Source organism: Triturus cristatus, chromosome 4_2, assembly GCF_964204655.1.
Source record: "Triturus cristatus chromosome 4_2, aTriCri1.1, whole genome shotgun sequence".
NCBI lineage: Eukaryota > Metazoa > Chordata > Amphibia > Caudata > Salamandridae > Triturus > Triturus cristatus.
This window is the reverse complement of record NC_140586.1, coordinates 303098816-303120601: the sequence shown is the minus strand read 5'-3', so window position 1 is coordinate 303120601 and position 21786 is coordinate 303098816.

Genomic DNA, 21786 nt, shown 5'->3' with positions numbered 1-21786 from the left:
TGAATCTCATAAAGCTGAGAGAAGAAAATACTGCAACACACAAACTACATGATGGATTGTATATATGGCCAATTGAATACTATATTTACATTCTGGCACTTTGTTAACCTAAAGAAAGAGATGCTAACTCTTCTCTTCTGTGGGTTCAACCCAATTGTGTAACAATAGCCCCTACAGCCCCTTTGGTGCAAGGGGAGGGCACTGAGCTTCAGGGGGTCCCTCCAGCACTATGCGCGGCCCATGGCCTGAAAGCTCCTGGCTGGGGCCAGAGCGTGGGGGTCCCCTCCATGCACTTTTGAGGGGGGGATGCGCCTCAATTTTTTTTTTTCACCACTGGTTTGGCCAATACGAAGTTGGCAGTTTGGTGCAGACTTCACCTAAAGTGTCAATACAGTCAAGCACTACAGACTTACAGTGATGCAATACAGACTCACACTATACTGAAAAAAGAAATGGAGATATTACTTTTTGAATGTTTATTTAAATTATAAGAGCTACACAGGCCACAGTCAATTTATTGTACCTTCTGTGACATGCTATCTGTACGCAGACACTGGGCTGTTAGATTTTAGTCCCACTTGCGCAATCTGCACATGGGTACACGTGTGTGCACAGGTAACAAAGTGTAATCAGTGCAGACTCTCTTATCCCAGCTGCGAGGCAGCCAACCTTATTTTAAAAGGCAGGCACTGGATATTTGCACTCAGGTCAGTTTTAGAATTTACAGTCAGTAAGAATGAAAGCCGTCCCAGAGTGGATGAAGAACAGCCGTCTGAAGCTGAACTCGGACAAGACAGAAGTCCTCATCCTCAGCTCCACCCCCTCGGCCTGGGACGATTCCTTGTGGCCGACCGCACTGGGAGCAGCACCAACACCCACCGACCACGCACGCAACCTGGGGTTCATCCACGACTCAACACTCTCCATGACCAAGCAGGTCAACACCGTCTCGTCCTCCTGCTTCAACACCCTCCGCATGCTCCGCAGGATCTACAGGTGGATCCCCACCGAAATAAGAAAAACGGTCACCCAGGCCCTCGTCAGCAGCAGGTTGGACAACAGAAACGCCCTCTACGCAGCAGCCTCGGCCAAACCCCTGAAACGACTACAACGCATACAGAACGCCTCCGCACGCCTGATCCTTGACATCCCTCGCCGCAGCAACATGACACCCCACCTGAGAGACCTACACTAGCTTCCCGTCAACAAGAAGATCACCTTCAAGCTCCTCACCCATGCACACAAGGCACTCCACAACACCGGACCAGCATACCTCAACAGATGACTCACCTTCTACACCCCGGACCGCCAGCTCCGCTCCTCTGACCTCGCCCTCGCCACCGTCACCCGCATCCGAAGAGCGACCACCGGCGGCAGATCGTTCTCCCACCTCGCCGCTAAGACCTGGAACACCCTCCCCGTTCACCTACGGCAGACCCAGGACCTACTAACCTTCAGGAGGCTACAGACCTGGCTATTCGAGCAGTAGCAGCACCCCTCCCCCTTCCCCCTCTGTGCCTTGAGACCCTCGCGGATGAGTAGTGCGCTTTACAAATATTCTGATTGATTGATTGATTGATTAAGACTCAGTGAGAGTCACTCACGGCAAAGATTTAAAAAACAAGTGATCCAAAAGCCAATAAATCTGGAGAGGGTAAGTCGGGAAATAACCCCATTGACCATACCAACCCATACAATTTTTCAATTTTTATGTTTCAGTTGTTTTATCAACATTTTAGAACACGCAAAACATTCCCACCTAAACTAGAACACGGGAATCTCCCCTATTATTGCACCCCACAGTCCCCCCTAACCCCTTCATGGCACCGTGCGTTAAAACACAGAGGGGCAGATTTACAATAACTGACGCATCTGTGCATATTCGCAGAGATGCATCTGTTCAATTGCGTCACGCAAAAAAAAAAACGTGCGCCACCATAGATGCGTCGCATTTACAGTGCGGCGCACCATGGTGCAAGGATTGACAGATGCAACACGCGTCTGTGGCCGTAAAGGTAACGCATTGCTGGAGTAGTGTCGCAAACACGACACAACTCCAGCAATGCTCAGGCACGCCTATTCCTATTGTGCTGCGTCACTCCTTATGGCTGCTTCAAGTAGGCGTAAGGTTTTGACGCAGCAGCGTCGTAGAAGTGACGGAGTGAAATCTTGTATATTTCACTGGCTCACTTTTACGAGGCTTTCTTGTGTCGGAACGCCCACCCTCCATACATTATACCTGACACAGATACAATGTGACGCAGGGCTTTACAACGTGATGTATCTCCCTGGATACGTCACGTTGTAAATGTGTCGCAACGTGGTGCATTGTTTACGACACTGCTGCGTCACAAAAGTGATGCAACGGTGGTGTAAAAGTGTCGCAAGGGGCTTGTAAATCTGCCCCAGAAAGTGTTTTCAATTGCAATCTGTTCCACATATCTTGCATCACTCTAGTCATCAATTGATCAGTAGCGTAGCAAGGATACCATTGGCCCTGGTGAATGCAAGGAAAATGGTCCCTTTCACTGCTTTTGGTGTAGTAAAATTCAGCAATTGTCGGGGTTCAAAGGAACCCTAAGGGCACTGGGCCCCAGTGCACTGCAACTCCAAACACGAGAGAGTCACCCTTCTGTAGGAAAATGGACAGGGTAGAGTAGAACAAAAAACAACTAGGGTTCCCTATTTCCTCCTTATTTTATATATGTATGTATTTCGGAATGGATAGGTACTCAATAATAGAAAGCGTAAAAAAGATACCTTAAGAATACAAATAAACATAATACTACACAGATCATATGAAACAAGTAATACTATTACAAGGTCCTTCAATGTAAATCACAAACCACAGACCGGGTATATGAGCAAGGCATTTCTAAACCGCAAGTTTGATATATAAAAATTATTTTTTAACTTTTCTTATTAATTATTTTAACAGTGTTTTGTCCAAAATACATACATATATAAAATAAGGAGAATAAAGGGAACCATATTTTGTTTTTGTTGGCCAGTGCACTGCACCTGCTGCACTAATGGTAGCTACGCCCCTGCATTTTAGAAGGCCCTGTCAAGGAACAGCAGGCCGAGGAGCTGTGGCCTATTGGGGGAGGCCGGGGCTTTACTGCCCATATTTAAGTACTCCAGAACACGATCCCACATTTTATTTATTTTGGCTGATTCTGTCATTAAGTTATACGTGTTTTCTTATTTTATGTACCTATCTATTTTACTGACCTGTTCTTTCTTGGAATTTTTCTCCCAATATTTTTCCCCTGAAATTTCCACATGCCACAATGCACAATGGTGCAAGGGTAAGCCAAGTAAGAGGTGTAACTTCATGACAATTAAACATTTTGGGGCTTATTCATGAGCCCTTGCGTCACTTTTACGCCGCCGGTGCGTCACTTTTTGTGACGCACCGGCAGGATAAAAAATGCGCCATGTTGCGTCATATTTACATAGTGACGCATCTAGGTAGATGCGTCACTTGTAAACCCCTGTGCCACATTATACCTGTGCCAGATATAATGTATGCAGGGTGGGCGTTCTGGCGCAAGTAAGCCTCGTAGAAGTGACGCAGTGAAATCTGTGAGATTTCACTGCGTCACCTCTAGGATGCATATGCGTCAATATCTTACGCCTGCCTCACAGCAGGCGTAAGACTGACGCAGGCACATTTGAACTGGGACTTGCCCATGTGAAATGGCCCATTGAAGGAGTTGCGTCACTTTCGTGTCAAACTCCAGCAATGCGTCATTTTTGCGCCTACAGACACGTCAGCAATACCGACGTATCTGTAACTCCTTGCAACATGATGCGTCATACTGTAAATATGACGCATCCAGCATGTCGCAAGGAGGGCGCAATGAAAAGTGACCCATCTCTGTTTTCACGCAGCGATGAGTCACTTTTCATAAATGAGGCCCTCAGTGTGTTGGGGTACTTTGGCGTTAATATTTCACATAAACCCAGGCTACGCTATTCAGTTGATCTGGCTTTGCGTGAACACCTACGGGTGTTTGTGCTCTTCCCGTCCCCTCATGTTCCCATATTCGGAAATTAGAGGGGAGCTAGCAGTATGCAGCCTACAAGGATTTTGTTGCAGCAGACAACTATTTCAGTTAATAAATGTTTGGCACCAGTGCTTAATTTGTAAAAATAATAAGTGCCAGGTCTCTGACCAGGAGGCCATTGCAGCTTGCACCACCCATAGTCACTCTCATTGCTGCCAAAACAGCTACTAACCATCTCTCTCTCCAGCAAGTGCGTCAGTTCAGATTATTCCAGGTCCCCACAACTAAAGGAATGGCTGGGGATGCAGGTACTAGTAATTTTTAATGTGCATTATATTCATAAACACCTGTTATTATGCTCATCTCTAAATTAGATAAGCAGCGCTACCGTGTGGCAGACTGTGATAAGTGCAGTGTTGATAATTAAGTGTTGAGCTCGGAAACCAATTAAGCGCCGTTGTGGAGCACTGGAAACCACCGGCTCAAATTAAGCACTGTTTGCCACACAAAAGGTGATTGGTGTTACATTTTGCTCCTCTTTGCTCTGCCTAGCGCTGCCATCTGGATAACAAGCTCCTATGAATACATTTCCTGTGAATACATATAGGAAATCTGGGCCACAGTTCTCTACATCGGGTACATTAACCCACTGAGGTACTTTGCTTGAATCAGAACCTGTAATCTGCAACCTAGGCGCTGTGATCCTAGGATACTCTCAGGTACCTGAAGCCCAAAACCCTCCCCTAATCCTTGTAAGGCCATGGTTGACCTCTGGTGAACTCAAGGGTCGGACTGGGACAGAAAATAGGCCTGGGCATCAAAATAAAAGTGACCCCCATTAGCTATTAGATATCTAAAAAAAAGAGGCCCGTGTTTGCAAATTGGGCCAGTTTTGAACTTGTAATAACACACTGTGTAAGTAATTTGCAAGGTTTGGAAGACTGCATGGATCTGAAATTGCTGCATGCGATGTTTGTTTTAATATCAGGGAACTCAACAGTAAAAGCAGGCCCAGTAGACCATAAAACCAGGCCGGACTGGCCCCCCTATCCCCCGCGTCCGGCCCAACTCAATTGCCAGGGCCAGTTAGTGTTCCCATAAAACGGCCTCAAGCAGCCAAAAAAAACGGCCCACACACTGACCTGTCAGAGCAGCCCCTTGGACACTGCCTGATTGTCCTATTGACCAGTCTGACCCTGTTGAACTGTTGTCCTCTTAACTTTCACGACCTCCTTCAAGACAGAGCTTTTAGGAATCCTTGTTCAAAAACTGCTTTAACTGAATATTTCTATTTGGTTCCGAGTTTGCTGGATTCTCAGCCTGACAGACAGAGAAAAAGGTGCTATTAGGATTAAAAGTGTAGTGAACTCTCTCTTCTACGTCATCCTCATATTGTTCTGCGAATTTATTAAATAGACAATTAAACTTGTCCTTGATTTCTCATCTCATATGCCTATATTACTGAAATGAGCCATGTATAAAAGGTTTGTCTACAGATAGTATTAAGCTCAGCGGCCATTGTACATTTTGGTGCCGATTCCGATCCGGTAAAAAAAAATTCCGTACGACTCGTATCCGTATTTTTTTCCGTACGAATCATACAAGTCATGTCCGACCCGTGAAGTACGATTCGTACGGGAAAAAGTACATACGGATCGGCCCGATCCATACGAATCGTAGCGGGAAAAGTTGTACGAGACGTACCCGGACACTTTTCCGTACAATTCGTAAAAATACAGTCCGAGCGTACAAGTACGATCTGGACTGGCTATCCGATTTACGAATCGTACGGAAAACGTCCCGTACACGGAGAATGACTCTACCCGCTACGAAGCAAAGTTTGTATGACTCGTAACCCGGGAAAAGTTGTTCCCGGGGTACGAGTCGTACAGGCCCCCCTGCGTATGTACGCACCGTACCCCCCGCGTATGTACGCACCGTACCCCCTGCGTATGTACGCACCGTACCCCCCCGCGTATGTACGCACCGTACCCCCGCGTATGTACGCACCGTACCCCCCCACGTATGTACGCACCGTACCCCCGCGTATGTATGCACCGTATCCCCAGCACTTACGCGCTGGGGGTACGGTGCGTACATACGCGGGGGGTACGGTGCGTACATACGCGGGGGTACAGTGCGTACATACGCAGGGGAAGGCCTGTACGACTCGTACCCCTGGGGACTCAGCTTTTACAGCTGTTAATGGCTCCCATAAACAAAGAGCCGTACGGAGTGCTGTAGGGACAAATCGTACTCGCTGGGCCGTAAAACGCTGCTTACATACGTACAGACGTCGCGTACAGGCTTTTCCGGATCAGATTCGTAGGGTTTTTTTACCCGTACGGTCTTTTGTACGATACGTACGGAAATAGGCTTTCTGTACGAATCGTACTTCCTAGGTTGTACGGACAGTTTACCGGGTACGAGTCGTACGGAGAAAACGCTCCGTACGACGATTCGTAGGACCTTTTTACAGGATCGGAATCGGCACCATAATGTCGAAAATAGTTTATTTTAGCATCTGACCTTTGTTGTATCTAGCATATGTGTTTTTTTTTATATATTAAAATTCACATTTTTTTGTCAAAACATGTATACACAACCAGAGCCACATAGCACAGCAACTATACAGGTATGGTATAATTCACAGAGTTTTACAGGGTCATGAGTTTCCAATCCTCTCCCTTAGCCTTATTTCATAATTCCACTCATACAGTCTTAGTGCTGCCCATTCTGAATCAGTTGCCTTCACCTTCTTCTCCTCCTGGCCTCTCCATGTGTCCCCTACAGGTTCGGACAGTATGGCAGTAGAGACCCTCTGGAAACCGTGAAACCAGTGCTTAATTTGAGCCAGTGGTTTCCGGTGCTCGGCACCAGCACTTAATTGTCAACACCGGCGCTTGTGACAGTCTGCCCCAAGGTGGCGCTGTCTGGCCACTTTGGGGATAACCACAACAACAGTTAATTATTAATTCAATATACATTAAAAATGGCTCTCACCTGGATCGCAAGCCATTCTTTGGGTGCCTGGAATAGTCTGAATTGTCACATGTGTGCGTGATTGTTAGTAGTTGTGTTGTCACTATCATTAGCAGCACAGTAGGGGCAATGTGTGGCGCCTCCTGACAAGTGCTCTGGCTCTTATTTTTTTTTACGAATTAAGCGCTGCCTAGAACTCTCTCCACCACCCCTATAGCATCAAGTATTTGTTTGAGCATAGAATGCTTAAGGTATACTTCCATTTATAGAGTGTCTGGATAGTATATAATACACTGTAACCGTTTTTCCTACTTAATACAATCATGATATTGTATGCTGTCCAATTGGATTTCTACCCTCTTCCCCAGGGCTGTTTATTGATGTGTCTGTGAGCAGCACTGCCACCTTCGGGTCTGCTAAATGCTAAATGTTGAGGCAGTAATGTCCCGTGCATGGTGGACAGTCATTTCTCCTGCCCTACATGTCCAGAATGCGTGTATCTGGTATTTCAGTATTTGAATATTTTACTTTAGCCTCATGCTAATTTTGTGTGTGTTTTGGCTTCTGTCTGCCCTTTATAAAGAGCTCAGTCCTTGACCTGGAGGTGTGCACCAAGCACGCCCTCCATTGTGGCAAAAGACTGCTGTCCCTGCCACTGGTTAATCGTAAAGCATGCTGGTGTTGGTACACTGTGGTTTCTGTGGATGTGTAGCGGCAGTAGCGGCCGGTGTTTGCTACGAGTGGTGAGGCGGGCGGGTGGGGGAGGGGGAGTAGGATTCGCGAAGGGAGGGGAGGAAATAAAAAATAATATATATATTTTTTTAACTTACCTTCAGCCGAACGCGCCTTGTGTCTCGCTCCTGCTCCTTCCTCTTCTTCAGGCACAGGCTCCCAGCCTGCCCTGCGGCCAATGCTAAAGCTGCTCTTGCATGAGAGCACCTTCAGGGTTGGCCTATACGCTCTCGATTAGCACTCCTGGGCAGACTGGGAATCTGTGCCTGCACTCTCCAACCCCAGCAAATCAGCTGGGGTTGGAGAGAGCTTCACTTCGCATGATGGTTTAGCCGGCCTGAGACGGCTAGCCAAACCATCATGTGCAGTGAAGGGAGTGCACACACCACTCCCCTCAGTGTTGTCACCCCCAGGCCCCTCCCCCAAGGCACAGGAAAGGAGAAGTAAAATAGTTGAGTAAACCAGAGTGCCACAGGCCTGCAGGCTCCGTTTTGGAAGCAAACACACAAAGGTGATGGGAGGATGCTTGCAATAAGTCTAACCTTTGTCAATCACTCGGGTAGCATTCCAACCCAAGGTTCTTTTGCCTACCATGCCACCTCTAATTAGACACAGCCATTTGCAAATCAGTCTTGAAACTGCCCCAATAAGAGGATTCCAGCTCGAACTGCCAAGTAAGGTCCTCTCTGAGTCGAAACACAAGCAACCCAAGACCGGTTTCACACTGATTGGGGACTCTTGACTCGTTGTAGCTTTGTCCCAGTGGCACAGTGAGCAAGGGACCAACGTCTGGGCATACCCTTGGACACTTAGGGCGGTACATCAAAAACACAAAAGCTGATGGGAGGATTCTTTCAATAAGTCTAACCACTGGCAATTGCTCGGGTAGCATTCCGAACCATCGTTCTTTTGCCCACCATACCACCTCAGATTAGACCCAGCCATATGCCAATCACTGTTGAGCCTGCTGCAATAAGAGCAGTCCAGCCCTAACTGCCAAGTGAGGTCCTCTCTGAACCAGAATACAAGCAACCCAAAACCGGTTTCACCCTGATTGGGGCTCTTCAGTCAGGTGTAGCTTGGTGTAGCTTGGTTCCACTGGCACAGTGAGCACGGACCCCACATCTTTGCCTATCCTTGGCCACTTAGAGCGATACATCAAACACACAAAAGGTGATGGAGGATGCTTTCAATATGTCTAACCACTGGCAATCACTCGGTGTAGCATTCCAACTTGTGTTTTGGCTCAGAGAGGAACTTCCTTGCCAGTTCTGGCTGGACTATTCCTATTGGAGCAGGGTCAAGACTGATTTGCATATGGCTGGGTCTAATTGGAGGTGGTATGGTGGTATGGTGAGCTAAAGAACTATGAGTTTGAATGCTACCCTGAGTGATTGCCAATGGTTAGACTTATCGCAAGCATCCTCCCATCACCTTTTGTGTGTTTGATCAATTTTGGAAGCATCTGATCTCTTTGTGTGCACAAGATGGTGACTTTCCCAGATAGTGGACGTGCACTGCCGACATTTCTGAGACTGATAGAGGGGACCTAGACACTAAAGTGGGGAAAGAGGAGGCAGGATTACCCTTAAATGCTGGATTACACACAAGAGGTGAAAGCTACTACTTTGAGGCACTTGCAAGTGTGCCAAAGCGACTGAGTGGCTGCCTGTGGCACTATCCCCAACTGCATCTGATCGGATCCAGCTGCTGCTACCCAGAAGGACTTCAAAGCAATCCAGTTGCCAACCTCTGACCTGTGCCCGAAAGAGGACAGCATTCATGCCTTGCTCCAGGGAGGCCTGAGTGACTGACCTCTAGACTGACCTGTCTGGAAGGAGGAGGCCTAGCTATGACTGTGCCCCCCTCCCCCCCCCCGCTAAAGACACTGTCCTCCCAGAGTAGGACCACCATCTGAAGACATCTATGCACCACCGCTGCCTCCAAAACTCTGCTGCAGGAGTGAAGCAGTTGCCCATTCAAACCGTTAGGAACACCGGCAGCCCTAGAGTGAAGATGGGAGGGTGGAAGGGGCAGAGAGAAAAATGGGAACATCCACAGCAGGAAATCTTAGCCTCATGCCCATAACCCGGGTATTTGCTACTCTTTGTGTTAGAATATAGCATTGCGTTCTCCTGCAATAAAGAACTTACTTGTTTTTTAACGATGAGCACTGGGATGGTCAATCACATTATTGTGCTGCCGGCTTTGTCTGTTATGTATTTGGAACCCGCTATAAAGGCTCGCCATAGCTACCACTGAGAGTCAAGTGCTGAAGGAGTTGTACTTTGCCCAATTCGCAGAATCAAAGTAGAATGGACTCAGGGACATCAAAGACAAACAACCCCACCCGCTACCGCTGCGACCCAGTCACCCCTACTTTCCCACTGTACAAAATCAAAGTGAAGAAATAAAAAATATATAACTCACACGCCTCTGTAACAAGCACCGAAACCCCCTGAGCTAAATTTTCTATATTTACATAATAGAAAATAATGAGGCTTGTCAGGCAGTTCTCTCTCCTGCCCTGCCTATTTTGAGATGATGTGGGAGGCGGGAATGGATGGTCATATCCGATAAGCCCTGAAGGTACCTCACTCAGGCATCCACTAACTACATTTTTAGTTGTCATGGAGACGGCCTTAATTTTACCCCACGGAGGGGATTTTTAGGACACCATCCTCCTCTCAGTACAACCCCCAAAGTGCCTCTCTTCTGGAGTTTGCGAGAAACAAAAAAAAGCGTGGTTTGTTGTGTTCAGGCAGAGGCGGCAATACAAAGTAGAGGAGAGAAGGGAGAACTCATAATATAGGAAGAAAGGATGAGAAACTGAGGACTTGAGGAAAGTTGAGGGAACAGAAAAGAATGAGATACGAAGAAGGAAGAAAGGTGAATACAGATGAATTAAAGGCAGAACATCAAATTCCGCCTGGGGGGGGAGGTAGAACTCAGATTTATTCTTCTGGTGTCATCATGTGTTGTGCGATTTGCTACAGCGCAATGACCAGTGATTTCTAGGCGCTTTAGGTTTTCGTGGCACACGTTTGTGAATGGATGTGGCAAATGAATAGTCTCCAGAGAATGTGTCATGTTAACTTCCCTAGCACGAAAAGTGTGGGTGCTATGGTCTGTAAGATGAGGGTTTTCCATAGGGATTGCTTTGTCATGGAACAGGGTGAGAGGATCCTGCCACGAAGGCGTGGATACGCCAAGGGCTAAAACAACACAATCTAGACCGCTTCTCAAGGCCGCTTTTTAGGCTGCATTCATGGCCATGCCCCTCTCCTCTGATTGGGACTTTCAAATCCATATATTTTGGAGGCACTTCCTGCCCCTCGTTTTCCGAGCGCTTTCTTTGCACCGTTTGCTGACGTGCCTCTTGGTTGCTCCCCACGGGGTGTGTTAGCCACTATCCATAGGTCGGATGCGCCTCCCGGTCCGGCGGTACTAAGGGCCTCTTTGACGCAGGGCAGCGCAGCAGGCCTTCCTGCTGTGCTGCCGTGTATCAAAAGAAAAGGGCAGGATTGCGCCATATCCGCAAAATATGGCGCATTCCTGTCCTTCTCCCCTGCGCAGGAGCACAAACAGCAGACTTGTGCCAACACAGACACTCTTGCATTATGTTGCAAGGGTGTATGCGTTGTGGGGATGGTTGTTTGTTTTTGTGCAGGAAGGGACAACTTCCGGCACAAAAACCATCATGGCATTTTCCTCTTTTGCAGCACGCATAGAAAGACGATAAAACAAGGAGAAATAAAAAGTATTTCTCCTTGTTGCGCCACTTCTATGCCTCTGGAGGCATAGGATTCTGATGCCTTCCCAGCTTTACTAAACGTGTCAGGTTCCATAGATGCTGCATGGGAACACCTACAGCAACACCCATGGAACGCCCCTTTCACGCAGAGTGATGCGTGAAAGGAGCCCATATTGACAAGGCCCTGAAAAGTCATGCAGGGTGACTTTTACGTGGCCTTGTAAATATGGCAAGCCCATTACGCTTCCGGTGCGTAAAAACAAGTAACCACCAGCGGCGCAATGGGCTTATAAACAAGGCCCTAAGTGCGGGTGGTGTAGTCTGTAAGATGAGGTTGTTCCATAGGAGGTGCTATGTAGTGGAAGCAGGTAGGCGGCTCCTGGTACAAAGGCGTGGATACAAGAGTGTGCCCCGAAAGCAACCAGTGTGAGTATTTCATAAAAGGATTTTTAAGTGTGGTACACTTGCCCATGTGACTGTCACTATCACATGGGGAAAAAAAGCAAATTGTAGACTGCAGAAATGTGGACTCCAAAACACCTTCCTCCAAATGTATGCCATACCTGAAAACACTGCAAACATTACTATCTGTATTAAATCCACAAATCTAGCCAAAATGGCTGCTCACTTCCTTCATGACTGGTTTAATTTACCATTCTAATTTCATTCCCAGCATATGAGAGGGCGGGCAAGTGTTCGATAGTTTGTTTAGGTGCTGTGCATACACTTTGAAGGCAGTTATTTTTGCTTCGTATACTTTTTGGCAGTACATGTTTATTTTTATTGTTTTGCAGTCTGCCTTCACATATAATTCGAAATGACACAATCCACCATGTGGGTGTTGAATATCATAAGTAGTAAATTTACGGTCGGTGGAATTACAAGATTACGAGGTGTTTTGCCCATAATTATGCAGTTTCTACACTTGGCATATAACATATCATTTGCTCCTCAAATTACACATTGCAACAAAAAGGTTTCTATCCCCCCAAAAATACAGATTATCCAAGGCAAAAAGTGCACACAAGAATCACTACAGTGCTAGACACCTTCCAAGAGTTAATTGGACATATTACATTGTTGATAACTGTATTCAGGAGCTACAAATGCTAAGAATGTTGCCCTCCTGGTGTTAATATCCCTTATTAGTTCGGCTGCTGAAGGGTTTCCATATTTAAATGAAATTCAAACAGATTAAAAAGAATTCTTCCTCCTTTGTCTTGAAAATACTGTGCTTTATTACTCATTCACATTTTTATTTACCTCGTAGACACTGTTCTCAAAGCAATATTTAAATTAAGAATGCCTTACAGACTCTGTGGCTTATTTACAAGCCCCTTGCGCCACTTTTGCGTCACTTTTCCCATGTTAAAAGTGACGCAAAAGTGGCGCAAGGAGCGTGTAAATCTGCCCCTCTGTTCTCAAAGCAGCAGTTAATTACAGAGATACAAGAACTTAGAAGAACCTCATACATTTTGCAACTCTTTTCGAGGTCTGATGTCTCGCACCTTAAAGTTTCTTCAAGTGGCACAGATCCTAATAAATCTGTAAAGGGCAATATTTCTGTATTTGACAGTTACTGAATGAAAAATGGTGCTTCCGGGCCCAAGTGAACTCGGAAAAACCCAACACTCAAAAAAAAATTTAAAACACGAACTGGGATGCACATAACAAAAACATACACCTAATAACAGATGCCAGCATCCCAAAAATAAATACGACTAAATAACAATGACATGGAAAATCAACACAAAAAAAAACAATCGGGTCAATACAGATGGAAATGTGAAAAAAAGTGACCTAATGGAAAGTTCCAGTTGGACCAGAACATGTCAGACCATGAAAGAGATCTCTCATTACAACTTTGGCAGGTTGACATCTGAGATGGATTGACCCATAGAGTAGATCAAACGTGGTTCTGAAATGCGACACTTAAAAAATAAAGATGACACTCAGTCCCTATAAGAGTTCAACTCTAAAAGGGGTGGTATATGTTTAACAAGGGTGCCATGATAGTGGAAAAGGCTACTTTAGGATTTGCAAAAAATCCCGTCTGCTCTTGGACCCCTGCTTCCAGGTTTCTGGCCTTATGCCCGCATCGGAATGGTAGGGATGCTGCAGGTTAGCATTGAGGTGTACTGGGGTAGAGGTGTGTGGGCCCCCGTGTGGTAAGAGAGGTAGGGCTAAAAATCAGGTGTTGGAAATGGCCCTTTCTGTGAGGGTCAACCCCAAGGTTTTTGCTTTCCTCCTCCCCCTTTTTCTGAATTTGGTTTTATTGGCTTTAGGACTCTGTGCACTAACGTGTTTGTGGCTTGTGGCCTCCCTGTAAAACATGGTATGAGTGGCCTATACCCAATTGGCATTCATTTACTTAGAAGCCCCAAGTAAAGTGCATTACATCTGCCCAGGGCATGTAAATTAAATGCTACTGATGGGCCTGCAGCACTGATTATGCCACCCACCTAAGTAGCCCTTTAAACAGTGTTTGGACAAAATATCGCAAACACAAATATCGTGGGACAGAATATCATGTCAAAAATATTGAGGACAAGAATATGGTGTAGTCATTTTCTATGGGTAAGTAAAGTTTTACTATATAACTCCACATATATGTATCATTCATTATTGATAACTTTATTCGGCAAATACATGAGCCATGAAAGTGCACAATTCAAATCAGGATAAAACACTCATATATAATAGATACAAAGAAGATAAAAATATAAAATTAAGAGAAAGAATAGTGTATTAAGCCACATAAATTAATACAAGACACATTAATTAATTATCTTATATCTGTGGGCACATACACTGACTCGTTCTATTTTTTTAATTTTTAGAACTAGAACCTATTCACTATGGACTAATAATTTCCTATCTTGCAGGCACCGCTGCCTAAATCTCCATATTGCCAATAAAAAATTAGTTACTGCAGATACAGTTAAAACATGTACAACATTCTTCAGATATTTGTGTTTCCTATATTTGTTACTGGTCCCTTTAAACATGTCTCAGGTTCACCACTGCAGAGCCTGTGTGTGCAGTTTACACTGTCATTGTGATCTGGCTTTGCCAGGCCCAAGCCTTCCTTTTTAATACATATCAGACACCTTCAAGGTAGGTCCTGGAGAGCCCAGAGGGCAGAGTGCAATATATTCAAAAGGTAGGAAATGTACTTTTAAGTTTTACATTGCCTGGTAGTGAAAAACTCTTAAATTAGTTTTTAGCTACTGTCTGTCCTATATTTCCCATAAGATAACATTTGAGTTGCCTTATTACATTTTATAAGTGTCATTTTCAAATGAGGAGATATAACTGGTTTGAGCTTGGTGTCTCTGGAATGCTAATTTAAAGTAAGGGTGGGCGTAGTTCGCGAAGTAGCACTTCGCGAAGCTACGCAAAGTGAAGTTCGCACTACGCGAGCTACGCGTAGCACTTCGCGAACTGCGAAGTAACATGTTCGCACTGTGCAAGATGTTGTTTTCAATGATTGCACAGTGCGGACAAGCAACCGGCACTGTGCAATCATTGAAAATGGCATCTTGCACAGTGCGAGCTGTAGTTTTCTGCTGCTCGAGTAGATTTTTACTCGAGCTGCAGCTTTCTCAACGCGAACTGGTAGTTTCTCATCGCGAGCGGTCGCGAGCATACGCGACCCCTCGCAATGAGAAACCTGACCTTCTCGCGTTGGGAATCTCGCCGGGAGGTTTATTTTCCATGCTCGCGATCGCGAACAAGGAAAAAGTCTCGCCAGGATGTCATTTTGCTTGCTCGCGGTCGCCAACTTGACGTTGAGGACCGCGAGCAAGCAAAAAATGACCGCAGCACTACGCAACACTACGCTACGCGTGTTCGCACTGTGCTACGTGCAGTTCGCGTAGCGCGAAGTAGCGCGAACTTCGCAAACTACGCGAGCGTAGCGTAGTGCTTCGCCCAGGCCTAATTTAAAGTCCTAACCTATCAGATTTTAAATTACAATTCTGATGTTATGGGACACATTGCTCTGTATAAGATGATCCTCCTGAGGTTCTTATACATCGTTCAGAATGTACAGCTTCTCTTGTCGCGGACATGGTTCCATGAGCTGAATAGAACCGCCACAACGTTTCTGTGGAATGAGTCCTGACCATGTCTTTCTCTCATGCACTGTCAGCAAGGCTCCTAAGATGGAGACTGGGAATGATTCATCTTTACCTTCACTACCTAGCTTCCCACCTTCTCGTCATTCACAACTGGTTCAATGAGGGATGGTTAGACCCCACCTACTGACTAGAACTGTCACTACTAGGCTTCCCTCGCCTGCAGGCCATGGTCTATGGCTCCTCAGTCCTTATCAACATGCCTCAGGCAACTAGAGTGGTGTTCTTCAACTGGAGGGCTATGCTCCAGCATGTGCATTGGGAGGCCAAACTCACACAGCGAACCCCCTTTCTGGCATGGCTCCTGGCTGAGGGAGGTGGCAACTCTTCAAGGTTTTAGGGTTTGGGACCTTTTTGAAATAACACCGTTGGGTGACGTGTGCTCCGGGACACACATACGCTCCTTTCAAGACTTGCAGCACACATATGCCCTCGCAAACACTCAGTTCTATAAATATCTCCAGCTCTGTCATGTGCTCCACACTCATGTCCTGACAACTGAGACTCTCCCAGAATTTAACCCCCTGGAAGCCAAACTTCTTATAGGCAACCTGAGACGAGGAGGAATCTCTCAGATCTACCGTACTCTGGTAATTAACTCACCTGGCAGGCTGCAGCATCTAAGAATTTGATGGGAGTGTTGGGTGAGCCTCACAGAAGCAGAAAAAGTGGCGGGATGCCTTAATGGCTCCTCACAAGATTACCATTTCTTCTCGACTGAAACTGGTTCAAGCTTATTATCTTTACTTCACCTATCTTTCCGATACTCTTGTACTAAGCAGGCCTTTGCTCTTACCTCTCCTGCTCCCGTTGTAGCATTGACCCCCCAGATTTCTACCACATGGTGTGATCGTATCCTATGATGCAGATCTACTTGGCCAGAGTGACCAGAGATTTATACGACGTCCTTGGATTGGAGGTCCCTCTTTGCCCCCTGTTGATACTGCTTGGGGTGTTGGAGGGCTCTGGGGGTACGAGGGCTGAGCGAACATTTCTGGGCACTGCCATTTAGGTTGTAAAGCGAGATATTGGTGCACTTGGATGTCCCCGGTTTCCCCTATCTTGCCGGGATGGAGATGAGGTGTAGATTGGTGTGTGCAACAGGAGCTGGTGGTCTATGAGGACAGGGGCTGTCTCCATAAGCACTGGTGAGTATGGGGGAAGTGGTTAGGTTACTCTAACTGAAGGGATAATGGCTATGGAATTTCAGACGCTGCCTGTCCTAACTAAGTTGTACTGCTTGAGTGCCAATAATGTGTACGGTAGTGGTCTCTCCTTTTCCTTCTGTACTGAGATAGTTGTGCATCAAATGTTCAATTTTAGAACTTGTGGTGCAAAATCAATAAAATCTGCTTGTAAAAAAAGAAAAAAACTATTCGGAAAATGGCACTTTTAGAAAGTTACCATTTTCTTGCTTTAGCCATTTGGTGCCTGCAGCATGTCCCTGGTCACATGACTGGGTGTAGTTAGTGGTTGGGCTTTGCCTATTCCTCGTAGACAGCCACGCACAATGGGAGTTTAGGTGCGACTTGATGAGCCATACTGCCAGGATAGGAGGGAGGAGCTGGGCAAAGCCTCACTTACACCTGGATAGGTTGTGTCCTGTCCACACACACAGGGCTGCATACCCCCCCTGTAATGAGTCTGGAGACTGGGCTGGCAGGACACCTTTGCACTTCAAGGCACAACTGTGTAGAAAAGAAGGACATCAGACACCAGCACCACTTCTGTGCACTTTAGGACTTGTGCTGCTGAAAGGACTGCCATTTTGCTGGACTACTACTCTGCTGGACTCCTGCTTTGCTGTACTGACCTGTTGCCCTCTTGCATGGGTTATAAAGACTGGACCTCCATCTCTTGAACCCAGAACCAAGAGTGACTGCAAGGGCTAGTTGGCTGGCCTCCTGATATGTAGACTCAGGGGCATAAGCTTCCAACAACCTTGCATCTGCACCCAGACACTGCCATCTGTGAGTCTACCCTGCCAAGTGGCGCCACTCCAGTCCTGGACGCTTGGAGTGGCCCTAAGGTGCTTACCAGCAGAACCAATGCATATTCTCTGCTGAACAGTGCATCCCGAGCGTAACTGATGCATCTCCTCTGCTGAGCGGCGCATCCTCAAGTACAAACGACATATCACCTCTGCTGCATGGGTTGGACCTGGAACAGAGGGCCCGAATCTCCCTCGCAGCTCTCGGAAATGACACATCACTGATGGCGTGGCGCATCTCTGGCCCAGTTCCTCGCATACCAAATCGACGTCAGCCTCGACGACGAGGCCGGACTCCGCATTGCAGCAACGCAGCTCTTTGGAACCTATGCATCACTAGCTGCATGCCGCATCCCCATTGCCAAGACTTCGCATCGCAAGTCCTATCAACAGGATCCTTGACAACGACAGGACCTTGCATCTCAGCCTCACCACATCCCGGAACCAATTCATCGCCTTAGGTGTGCAGTGCTTCTTCGACCCAGACCCATGCAATCCTCCGCAACCAGGATTTATGGTACTTTGTCGAGCGGGACTAACTGGGTCCCTGTAGCTGGCTCGCGCTCCATTGCTGTTGGCCTTAACTTGTGACTTTGTTCTGGTTCGGCGCAACCAGATATATAGCTTGTTGGCACTTTGTGCTTTTTGGTGCTATTTCAACCTAAATCTTTGAAATTCAATATCATGGGTTTTACTGTTTGGATTTTTGTTGTTTTGGTCTTTTTTATTTATTAAAAATACACTATTTTTCTAAACCTGGTGCGGGATCTTCTTGGGCGGTATTTTCACTTTTTTACTGTTTGAGGTACTGCACATATAATTTACAGATTGCCTTTAAGTTAAGCCTGACTGCTCTGTGCCAAGCTACCAGATGGTGAACACAGGTTAATTTGAGGGTTGCTTCTGCCTTACCCTCACTAAGATTGTGGTTGCTGCTTGACCGGGCTCACACCCTCGTCAACCAGTGACCCAAGTTCTAATATTAGGAATTAATGCCTTTGGGGTAACCATGTACATTTCACAGTGCAGAAAATATTGGGTGTATTGGGAGAGCCAATCCAGTCACAGTACAGATTAGGTAGAGCAGGTACGAGTTGCGGTTCCAAAGATATGTGTCGGATCCAGGTGTAGGAATAGTGGAGTACTCAGTGGTGGCCGCCATTAACAAAGGGTGGTGAGTCAGGTGGGGGAAGCGCGCGGGGACGTGTTAATTAAAATATTAAAAATAACTTACTTGACACTGCCTCCTGATTCGCTCCTGCTGGCCTCTTCCCGGTCCCAGCAGCCCCTGGGACAGACTCCCATCCAATTCCCATGCTGCAGAGCCGTGCGGGGATTGGCCTGAGTGGACAGGGACGATGCTCCGCTCCGATTAAGGTCATGGAGTCTGTGGGGTTTCTTCAGCCCGGCTGCTGAATGCAGCCAGGGCCAAGAAAACTAAGTATGCGTCCTTGAGGAGCGCACATCCTCCCAACTCCCATGCCCCGCCCCTCCATGCACAAGCTGGCTCAGAGCCGGTAAACTGAAAATAAAACGATGCTAGAGCTTCATTTTATTTTTATTTTGCTGGCTTTGCGCATGGCAGTGGGGCAATGCTCCTCCGCCGTTATCGATGAGCCGCCACTGAGAGTACTGCCCAGGCCCGGCTCCAGGAATTTTTATTTGGGTGGGCCAAGGGTGCATTTGGGTGGGCCACTTAGGGCTCGATTTGTCGCATATATGTCTAGACAGACCTGCTTCAGGGCCCTCCTTTATCTCTTCTTAGTCTTACAAGGCCCAGTAAAGCGCACTCTTTTCCAGATCTCTTTCTAAATATTATCACTCTCAAAAAGTGTTTTTTCCATGTAATGTTCCTTTGATGGGAAGAGGAGGTTTCTGAGGTGGGAGTATCAGGCAAGTGATGCTTCTCGGGCTCCTTCTGTGCGAGCCTTCAGGGAGGCTACAGATCGGCGCATATAAATTCTCCCTACTTCCACGGACAGAGTAAATTCACAGTCGCACGCACATACACTCATCATACGCTAGGGCCCATCACACTGAAGTTCACACTATTACTCTATCCACACTGAATCTAAGAGAGAAACCTAAACCAATCTGCATCTAGAACGAGGTCAATGCGACTATAAAGATATTGCCCTGAGTCATGATTTTAAACATAGGGAAAACATTTGAAACCCAATAAATGACAAAGAAATAACCACGCGACACTGGAATTCAAACAAATGGTCGTTTATCTAAATTAGTTCAAATGAAAGTCAATCAATAGCAAAATCATTATTCTCATAGTTACCTATTCTAGCTAAATGGGTCAGGACAGGTCTCTCAGTAAAGTCTCTCGAGCTGCCGTCCTCAGCATAGGTTCAGGAAGAAGTGGCCTCAAGAATCCCGAATGCAATGAACACAGACCCTCTCTAGTCTAGTATATTTATAACAAAACTAACGGAATAAAAGTTACAAACAAATTCTGAATGTCCGTTGAGCCGCTGAGCAGAGCGAGCAGGAAAGGATGTCACTTGGTAACATCTAGAAAACCTCCGCTCAGAAAAAATCACAAAAATAAAAACACGGAAGAAGGAAACTCAAGTTTGCAAGTGATACATTTATGAATGCTCTTCCTTGGTACCATAGCAGGGCCACCGCAGGTTTATCTTTGTCCATTGTGGCTTTATTCTTCTCCAAGGACAATTGGAAGCATGCCCAGAGCTGCTGTCCTCACGGAAACTTTTAATTCAGACAGAGGCTGTGGTCAGGTGACTTTCAACCATGTTCAGCAAGGCCTCTCGTCAAAATTCAATCACTCGAGCGCAGGCTGTAAATAGCAGCCATCTTGGTTTAGGCCAAAACGGACCATCTTAATTAAAAGAAACACAAAACAACGTTACCACATCATAATGATTATACAGTGTTAATTCCCACTAATACCCTTATGTGTATGTAATTACCTAGCCATCTGCAACACAAAGAAACATTAGCACACGTTATTTTAAAAGCGCAAACTCGAAACAAATAGCACTTTTGCGACACTCATTTAATTAAATTGCACATTTTATTAAGCAACATATATGCATTCCCACATGTAGTTTCTCTTATTAGTAATGTTGATTAGTTAAGACTTTTAACAAGACTAATAATTAGCGATTATAAATTAGTAATTTTAATCATAACATATAAACAAAACTGGAGCTTAAAACTCAATAAATTTTCAACAGAAAACTCTGGTCTAGCAATGCTTCTCGGGCTCCTTCTGTGCGAGCCTTCAGGGAGAATCCCTCTTTATTACTACCTCCACCTGACCCCGTACTCTGCAACGCACTCCCTTTGAGGCTTGATTATCCACGACTCCTCTCCAGTGCACCTTATCTCACAGCTGACCTGGGGCGTCAGCCCCATATCAGGCACCATCGGGCTCCACTTTCATTTTTCCCGGTAAAAACGTTAGTAAAATAACCTTCAAACTTAAAACATTGCATATAGCAGCAAATATAATTAGCACGCACTTTAAAGTATGTTCCACAGTAGCCCTTATGAGCCGATTGCTAATTAAATAAACAAAAACAGAAAGGCCATGACAGGGCCGGCTGCAGCGCTGATGCAAAAGTCTTTTTTGGCGCCGCACTAAAAACCTCTTTCTCCGTAAATACCTTTACTACCACCTTCCAACAGTGCCCCTCATCTCTCCATGGCCCCCCTATTGACCTCCTCATCAGATTCTCTCACTGCCACACGCCACAAGTGTCTCCCCATAGCCCCTACCCCTCATGACCTCCTACTCTGATTCCCTCACTGCCACCCTCCAGCAGTGCCCCTCATCTCTCCCTAACTCCCCCCTCCACCCCATGACCTCTTCCTCGGATTCCCTCATTGCCACCCTCCAGCAGTGCCCCTCATCTCTCTGTAGCTCATCCCCCTCATGACCTCCTCCTCAGACTCCCTCACTACCACCCTCCAGCAGTGCCCCTCATCTCTCCCTAGCTCCCCCCTCCACCCCATGACCTCTTCCTCGGATTCCCTCATTGCCACTCTCCAACAGTGCCCCTCATCGCTCCATAGCCCCTCCCACTACCTCCTCCTCGGATTCCCTCACTGCCACCCTCCACCAGTGCCCCTCATCTCTCTGTAGCCCATCCCCCTCATGACCTCCTCCTCAGACTCCCTCACTACCACCCTCCAGCAGTG